This window comes from Neltuma alba, unplaced genomic scaffold, assembly GCF_004799145.2.
Source record: "Neltuma alba isolate B1F8T4 unplaced genomic scaffold, ASM479914v2 tig00012465_pilon, whole genome shotgun sequence".
Lineage (NCBI taxonomy): Eukaryota > Viridiplantae > Streptophyta > Magnoliopsida > Fabales > Fabaceae > Neltuma > Neltuma alba.
The window spans coordinates 140543-150051 of record NW_021636941.1 but is presented as its reverse complement, the minus strand read 5'-3'; the positions used below and the strand labels follow the sequence as shown (position 1 = coordinate 150051).

General features: G+C 32.7%; 1 pseudogene; it reads right to left on the bottom strand.

The window, feature by feature from the left end:
- Positions 1-1366: 1366 nt before the first annotated feature.
- LOC114727330 (protein C2-DOMAIN ABA-RELATED 1-like) lies at positions 1367-5556 on the bottom strand (annotated as a pseudogene).
- Between the last annotated feature and the right edge of the window lie 3953 nt (positions 5557-9509).

Here is a 9509-nt window from a genome sequence, read left to right as displayed (position 1 = left end):
GATCTAACTGAATTCTAGAAGTTGGACATGATAATTCATGTTTGGGAGGGACTATTTGCAACTGGAGTTGGGCAATTTGCAAGAAGGTAACGTATATTAATAGCAAGAATTTGTCCATTTACAAGTGAGCCAGCTGAATTCAAGAAGTTGAACATGATTATTCACAAGTCTGGGAGGAATCATTTGCAATTGAAATTAGGAAATTTGCAAAGAGGATATGTATATTAATAACAATAATACATCCATTTGCAAGTGAGCTAGTTCAATTGAAAAGGTTTATCACAAGTCTGGAAGTGAGTGTTCACAAGTGAAATTAGAAAATTTGCAACATGGATACGCTTGTTAACGATAGAAATACATCTTTTTGCAAGTAGATTTATTTCATTCAAAAAGTTGAACACATCAATTCACGAGTCTGGGAGTGACTCTTCACAAGTGGAATTAGAAACTTTACAATAAGGATACATTAACAACAGAAATATGTCCATTTGCAAGTTGATTAATTTGTTCATACATTTATATAGTTGCTGGCTAGTTTCAATTCAGTACTTAGGGCAGTTTACCTCCAAGTACCATCACGAAATTCTCCATCTATTCATAGCACTATACAAAATAGATTTCAACTCACGGGTTGTCATAGCCACTTCACAAACCATTCCAAAAATATATACTGAGGTTCATATATACACAAAAGTAGCTGTATATTAAAACAAAAACAAACTATATTCAGCAATAAAATAGTGTAGAGTTTGAGTTCCTACAAGTTTTTCTAGTTTAACCAGCTTCATATCTATACAAAAGGCTCTCGTCCAACACTTGCAGGGGCGGTGATGGAGGCTCTTGTTGCTAGAGCAAGGGCGACGATGAAGGCTCTCCTCACTAGAACAATGATGACGGCAAATCTTTCCTTACCACAATAGTAGCAATGGCTAGGCGAACAATCTCCTTCAATGCATGAACTGGATTTTTTAGAAAATGAGCAAAAAGGACTTCAAATATCAGGAGTTGAGAGTGAGAGAGAAAAGACTTCAAATTTCAGAGTCATCGTTTGAGGGGCAACACTGTCTTTTTGGTTTTGAAGTTAATTTCAATTTGCCCCCATAGTCCTGTAGTGGCATTTCAGATTGTTTTGGGGTCTCTTGAAAATTAATTGCCTTCAGCGGTCTTTGAATGAAATTTTCCTTTCTTTGTTTTTTTTTTAAGTCTAATGTTTGTTTCAACTTCTTTTAAGTACTTTTATGCAAGTTTAGCTCATATATTTATTCCATACACTATAAAATTACATTTTAAAAACTAATTTAAACACATTCGGAATTAAATAAATGTTACTCACCTTGTTTTAAAAAAAATTATTTACTATAGCGAATAAGATCAGGGGGAAAAACATTCTAAATCATCATCATAAAACTTGAAAACCTGTTCCAATGCATTCCATCAATACAAACAGCAGACTGCTAGTCTCTTCAATCTTCAGCCATAGTAATTACAGCCATACTTTTTCAGGACAAATCACTACTTAAACACATTGAGCATCCGACCATGTTCCAACTACTAGAATGCGAAAAGGGGGAATTAAAAGAGAAAAAGTAGTAAAGAAAAGAAAGCACTCTGAGTATTTACACCACAAGAAGCAGAAAACCAGGCTAGAGACTGTTGGAAGGACGAATGTGAATCCAATGCAATTGGAGCTCCAATTCCCCAGACTCCACATTTTTCAGCCTAAGAACCAAGTCTTGAACTAGTTGGCCATCTTTCCACACAATTTGGCTCTCTTCAGCCAGACAGTTCTCCCTGTTCGGTTTTATTCTTTTAAGGATAGCTCCATTATGCTGGAGGCCACCTGCGGACCGCTGACTCATCACAACAGTTTCAACAAATGGATTAATGTCCAACTCAGCCTCCCCCAGCTTGTCATCAAAACTCACGTCTGTGTCATGCACAAACTGCATTCACAACACAATATATGGAGGATATGTTGAATTTGGTTTTGAGATTTTGTCATATAATAAATCTGACAAACCCGATAAGGAAAGCAAAACATATAAAATCCAACTCAGTCGTCCCTTCAAAACTCTTAAATCAGACTAACCAAGGACTGATTTATTGGTATGACTGATTTAATACTATTTTAATGAAATATTGATGACTCATTTCTCAAAGTGTCCTTGTCTTTTCACTCTTAAATTAATAACTTTTTCATCGTCTTTCTCTCCAATAAACCATATCAATCAAAGTCATGATTTTGGGAAATTGTAAAAAGTTTTGACATTTAAACTAACTTTCTTAATTTTAAGAAATCAGTTCATAAGAGCTCAAACTTTCCAGCTCTTGTTCAACTGTAGTAAACTACAGAGTTGCAGAGGAACAGTTTCTTACAAGTTGGACTGGGAGAGGAGGATCTGAAATGCACAAAGTTAAATCTTCATTCCACTCAGGATTGAGACTCCTCTTCACCACTCGAGTCTTCAATTTCTGCATCAGACATTATAAGCAGACATCACTTTAAGTTAGTATGGCAAGGAAATCTTGGGAGGTTGTTACCTCATCTCATTTATAGTTCAATCTTAAGGCTAACTTAACACTATACAATAATCAAATCCAAGAGCTTAAATGTCCTAACCAGATGGACTTTTTTCCTGCTGAAAAGTTAAAGCAGATGAACATACATGCACAAGAACAATTAGTATCCTTGTCAACTGATAATAGCATAACCAAGATAAAGCCATACCCGGAAGGAGGTAGTCACTAAACTTCCATTAAGAGGATTAAAAAAGCACTAAGATAACAGAATCAAAATTGAATTAACCTGCTGGCCCATTTGGAAAACAACACAAGGATCACTGCTTCTGCTGAAGGTATCTCTGATAGCAAGATTTATGCCTCTTTGGACGCAAATTCTGAGCAGACCCAACATGTTCTCCATTGATAATTGGAGCTCCACTTCCCCAGATTCCACATTCTTCAGTCTAAGAAACATGTTTTGGACAACTTTGCCATCTTTCCACACAATTTGGCTCTCCTGAGCCAGACAGTTTTCGCCGGTTGGGTTCTACTGTTGTGATGATTGTTCCATCCTGGAGGCCTTCTAATTCCAACCGTTTCTTCGCAGCTTCAAGAAAGGGACTAACTTCAAACTCAGCCTTCCCCATTTTGTCATCAAAAAATTTGTCCTTGTCATACACAAACTGCAAGCAATCGCAAGACAATGAATGATGTTATTGCCAAGTTCGTGTCTCAGTGAATCTCATCTTCTGAATCACTAACTTCAGCAAATGTTCATATGTTGACTCGTGTATTATATATGCAGGTAAAGATTTTCATTGTAAATAAGCAATGCAAAGCATTGATTGTGAAAACCCCACATCTGTTTCTGATTGTAATGGCCTAGATTCAATGTACTCATTAATAAAACAAGACAATATTTGTTTGATTTTATTCAAGTTCCGACAAATCAAAAGCAGTGAAGGATCTAACCATTTAAACTAACCTGAGAAGTTTCCTGGTACAGTAGATCTCAAAACCTGAAACACCCCATTGACCTGGGCATTTCTCATCAACATTTTCTTATGCTCATATTGGCCTAATAAATACAACGTGTTGATGTTCGGACATCTGTTCATTCATTAATAGATCCTGGGAATTCATTACTGATTAATTTGATTGAAGTTAATTAGATTCTGAATACAAGTTTCATTTTTGTAAAGAGTTACACAAGATGGCGACTTACAAGGTGGACTGGAAGATGTGGATCTGAAATGGATAAAGCCAGGTCTTCATCCCACTCAGGATTGATATTCTTCTCCACCACACGAGTCTGCAATTTCTGTAGCAGACAAGAAACAAAATTCAACAACGTTCCCAACTAATTATCTTATTTAATTCAATCTTAAGGATTCTTCACTGAACAACAAAGAAAAAAAGTGTACAGATTTCAATTCAATCTTAAACGCCAATATGACGTGACGTGATGCCCATATGGTCATGGTAGTGTACTTATTAGTATGAGGCCAGTGGAGGTGACATGCATCTCTTCATGAGTAATCACTTGAGCGGGAGATGTTACGTTGGTATGTCGTAAATCCCAACTACATTTAATATTATGGGAATTAATTTAAATTATTTATAATGGAAAGGGTTAAATTTTTTTATTGATTTTAAATTTTTTAAATTCAAATCATGCTAGTTCTAGTAATCAATTTTTTTGGGCCGAGAGTAATTTGAAAGATTTGGCTTCTATCCATTTCTTCTCCTCTTCACTTTCTTTTTTACTTCCCATCACAAGTTTGCAACCCTTGGATCAAAATTTGAATGGCTAGGATTTAACATTTTATAAAATATTTTTCACTTTTTTCTTAATCATCATTTTGGACTAATTAAGTTTTCATAATTTAAATTTGATTCAAAAGCATGATACTACCTCCCTCATTTTCTTAATATAAAAACTTAGTTAACTAATTTAAATATGTTGAGTAAATTTGTTAAGTTAGTTATTTATAATAAATAAATATTATCTTCCCAAAAATAGCATTACTAATTATGTGTATTAGTTAAGAATAAAATTACCATTTTATGAAACATTTAATATATATATTTACCATAAAAATTATTTTTAAAAAATAAATAAATATGAAATACAAAATATACTGACATGTCATGATTAGAATCAATAAAATAATGCATGTGAAGATGACGTCGAGTTAAAGCGAGCAATGAGGTCGAAAAAAGAAAAGCAGAGAGAGAGAGAGAGAGAGTTAACGCGAGCAACGTCAGCAATAATAAAATATATCTCATTTGTTGGAATATCTATTTGTCGGATTCTGTGGTCATGTTTCATTTGCTGCCGACTCTTGTGTGATCCCTGTTTTCCAGAGAATTCTTCTTCCTACCTACCCGCTACAAGTGGGTCATGGAAGCATTTTTGCTCAATTTTTCTCCAGTAATTAAAGTTTTTTTTTTTTTCGTCTCTTCCTTTGCTAGTCAAACATGTTAACTCTTGCAAGCAGTTTTAACAGCAAAAGTAGCTGGAACCGCCGATATACTTTGGTCGATCAAAGAAGATAATTAAAGAGACAAGCATGAAGAGATAACTAACGAAGTGGCAGAATAAAGCCGTAAGGATTGAGATGAGAGGCGAAAATTAAGAGGAAAACAGAACTAACAAAGTCAGTAAGCTAAGGAAACCTATGAGATAATAAGCTTGAACCACAGAGGCACAGGAGTAGAATTAGGGCATGAAAACGAAGTAATCAGAAATTAAAGATGAGACAATAAAGAACGGATTGAAGAGTACCTGATTGGCCATTTTGATGAGAACGTAAGGATCGCTGCTTTCGGCATCTCTGATAGCCAGATTCAGCCCTCGCTTGACTCGAACTATGAGCCGATCCATCAGCTTCGCAGCTGGGAACGCAGAGGCGAGCAATAGAGCCCAGAGGAAGGTTTATTCCTGCTGTTGATGAAAGCTAAGTTCCATGACAGCTTTTAAGCTTCAACCCGCTTCTCTTGTTGCCTCTCCTACTGGATGCTGGTCTTTGAGTAGTACACAAAAGTCTGTTTTCTGTTCTTTCACACCAGCTTTTGAAAAGTCATACACTCCTTCATTAGAACGGAGAAATATTAAATATTAATATAAAATATAGAAAATTAGGGTGAGGGAATTGACAGGTAAAGACCTTGTATGCAGGGAATTAATGTCAAATGAAGAAATATGCACAACCAATTGAAGTACACCTTCCCAGTTCAGCGTATACTTTGCTCTGGTTAAGTTACAAATGATTTCATGTGTTAAAAATAAGTTAAAATTAGTTTAACACAATAAATATATTAAAAATATTTTTTTTAATATAGAGATAATGAGTACTGAGTAAAAATGTACGGGCAGGTACTAAAACTTACACGTCATTAAGCTGCCAAGGGATTTGCTAATTGAAGTGTGTCATTTTTTTACGTTTAGAAAAGTTTAAATGAGTTGGATTTCAAAAGCTCATCAAAATTAAGATATATTTGCAGTTTAGCTTGTCCATAAATAATGTTTTTACATTAACAGCGGGATTCAAACTCATGATATTATGAGTTTTGAGTCGATTTCTTACCAACTATTACCTCTGATCCTTAATATAAGAACTATTTTGACATTTAATTTGATTATAAATAAAAGACTCTAATTCACTTTGTCTCACATATTTAATTTCACCATAAATATAAAACCTTGAATCGCTTTATCTCTCATATTTATTTATTTTTTTCAAAGTAGTTTTTGTAAGAGTTGCGTATGGTAAAAGTTCCATTAAATACTCCTCCGGTCCTTAATATAAGACCCATTTAACTAATTTGATTAGATTAAGGAAGTTAGGTAAATTAGTTAATTATAAGAAATGTGACACGTTTTTCCTAAAATACCATAATCATCTTTTTTAATACCTCATTTTCCTCTTCTACTTGATTATGGTTGAAGGAGTATCCATAAGGGTATTTTAGAGAAAATTGATAAATATGAGAAATGGGTCTTATATTTAGGACCAAAACTAACTCACCAATTGGGTCCTATATTAAGGACCGGAGGAGTAGTAGTTTTAGCTAATACATATGATTAGTAAAGGTATTTTAAAAAAGATAAAATATATTTATTACAAATAACTAGCTTAACAAATTTTTTTAATTAACTTAAATTAGTTATCCCTTTTCATATTAAGTGCCGGGGTAGTATATCAACTCTTGTGGGCTGAAGTCATAATTTCAGCCCAATTTTTCAGCCCAACTTGTTGTTTTCAATTAAGCCTTGTTTCTGGTCCAATATCAAGAGAGAAGGAATCCTCGATAAGCCACACGGGGTTCACGTAGCCATGCATATTTTGATATTATTATCTATTTAACTTTATTTTTATTCCTTCCATATTTTTTAACTATTTTAATATTTTTCCTGTAATAGCTAAGATCATAACTTAATTTTTAGTGCATCCTGCATTTAAAAATATTTTTCTATTGACACTCATTAACTTAAAAAGTATCTAGATATCCTAAAATTTAATTAATTTGAGATAGTGAGTATTGCGGGAAAAAAATATTTGAGTGCTAAAATTAACTCAAATAAAAATAAAAATAAATTAAAAATTAAAAGACAAAAAAAAAGAAGGGAAGGAAGCATCTCATCCCCAAACAGCAGCGTTTGAGAAATAAGCATTCCCTGCTCGTTGAATGTGGATTCAGGGTCATGTGCTCATATATATTTTGATATTATTATCTATTTAACTTTATTTTTGCCAATAAGAATTCATCCAATTAGTAAACAATCGGCTTATCACCCGCAAAATTATGAGATCGAATCCCACTGTTAATATAAGAACCTTGTTGATAAGTGATTTATATGCTATCTGAGCCTAAAAATATGTCCTGACCTTTGTACTCAACTCACCAAAAACTTTTATGTATAAAAAAAAATCATATTTTTATTCCTTCAATATTTTTTTAACTATTTTAATAGAAATTAGATACCAGGAAAATAAGTGTAACGTCACACAAAAGAAAAGGATAAGAAGAGAATGCTCTCAATTTTCTTTTTAAATTTTAATTGCCAACAACCCCTCATTCTTCCTAAGGTACGCGTGACTTTTTGAGTTTTGACCGGGGATAAAACACCTTCACAAGATCCGCTCTCAGTCTCTCACCAACCATCAGGTCGCCACACAGTGGAACGCTTCCACCGTACTAATTCCATTGTTCACAAAACTAGTATTTTATGTTGTTGAGCAGCCGTATGCAAAGGCATTATGACTCAACGTCAATACTGTAAAACTTAACAACCGATTAATTTATAGCTATTCTAGTGCATAGGATCAATACAAACAGCACTACAGCAGATAGCAAGTCTCGTCGAACTCCGCCCCAGTCTACATCCATAATTTTTTTATGGCAAATCACTAAGTATTAAAAAAATATATACTATTCCTGTTATTGATATAGAACCTATTTAACTATTTTGATTAAATTAAAAAATTAATTAAGTTGGATAATAATCATAAATATGATATATGCTTACCAGAATATCCTCAGTTAAAATTTTTATAAAACACTGACATTTCAAAAATATTTTAATTATTTTATTAAAAATATAAAATAGTAGAATTGATATATGTGTGGAATTAATGAGTAATAAGTACTCACTTACTTTATAAAATATATAGATGTATTATTAATGAATAATAAGTATTATTGTAGTATTTAACTATTTAATAGGGGTAATTTATGAAAGAATTGGTAAATATAATAAATAGGTCTTATATTTAAAACTAAAATCACCTTTCAAATCATGTCCTATATTAAGAACCGGGAAAATATTGAAAAAACACATGAACACACTGAACTAGTATTAACAATATATTTTCTTAGTGTATTGTAAAAATATAACGCATGAGAGGTCAAAATTTGTAATGCTTTGGGTCCAAAATATTGGCTTGGCCCGCAATTACAGAATTTGGATCACCTCTTATTCCTTATTTGTCCTGTTCGTCTCCTTTCCACCTTATCCTTATGTTTCTACCCCCAAAAAAAAAAAAAACCTTATCCCTATGTGGATTTACTGTTTACACCGGCGTTAGGATCAGATTGAATGGCAAAAGCCTCTTTTTCAAGCAAGTCCCGATCAACTTCTAAGATATAATTTAGTCTGAATTTGAAGGGTTTGGAGCCTCTAATATGCCTTTTTCTGATATTCTTTAATGTTCTTTATAATATATCAACTTCTCAAACCTTTTTTTAATATTCTACACAAAATTAGTGACATGCTGATATCTTATCTTTAAAAAATAGTGCAATTTTAATTTTTTTAAAACTAAAATACTTCAAAATTGTGCAATTTTGATTTTTTAAAAAATCATAAAAAATTAAAATTGCACATTTTTTCCCTCGTAAGATATTAAAATATCATTAATTTTATGTAGAATCTGATAATCAAAAGAAAAATAAAAGACATTTGGAAGGCTGGAGTATTACAAAAGGTGTTAGGGGAAGCAGTTAAGCACAGTAGATGTCCCAAATACCAATTTGAATAAGTCAGTAGTACTAAATAGTGAATTACAAATCATTATGGGAATCTGTCGCTTGAATTTAGGAGGAAACTAAATTAATATTTGTAACACTACAATATGAGTAAAATTTTAAGATAACAAAATTATAGTTATAGTTATCTGTAAGAGGTTTTGCAATTTACACAAACCTAAATACCCTTTTCCATGTATAGCATGGGATTTTGAGAAAATGAGACATGCGGGTTATATTATCCCTCTTGATATGGCATCATACTCTCGGCAAGTGTTTTGAAACAGAAAAAGTAACAATTTACTTATTCAAAATCCAATTAAGTTTTTGTGACTTTTTTTTTCAAAGTCACATCTTAGTATATCGTCAATAAATAAAACTAGTCAATCAATCCATATGTGTTGCAAAATTTTTGGGAAGATCTACTAATAATGCTTCTTTTTATAAACTTAAAAAAACCAATAGAAACCCTAAAG